The following is a 243-nucleotide window of genomic DNA, read 5'->3' as shown; positions in this document are numbered from 1 at the left end:
AGTTTGGGCCACTGAATTCGCCTAGGGCAGGGAATTCCAGGCTCAGAGCAGCTGTGTTAGACCCTGTTAAATCCATGGATTTAGGCTAGGGCTGTGTGAGGCAGTGCCAGGGAGGAGCTGGGATGTGCTGGAATGTCTGGGGCCAGGCTGGGGCTGCCCTGGAGGCACTGGGAATGGGCAGCTCTGAGGAGTCCCTGGATCCCTCCCCCTCGGCTTTCCTGGAGTCAGGAGTCATGAGCAGGC

The sequence above is a fragment of the Lonchura striata genome, chromosome 2 (assembly GCF_050655825.1).
Source record: "Lonchura striata isolate lonStrDom1 chromosome 2, ASM5065582v1, whole genome shotgun sequence".
NCBI lineage: Eukaryota > Metazoa > Chordata > Aves > Passeriformes > Estrildidae > Lonchura > Lonchura striata.
Note: the sequence above shows the minus strand (reverse complement) of the source record.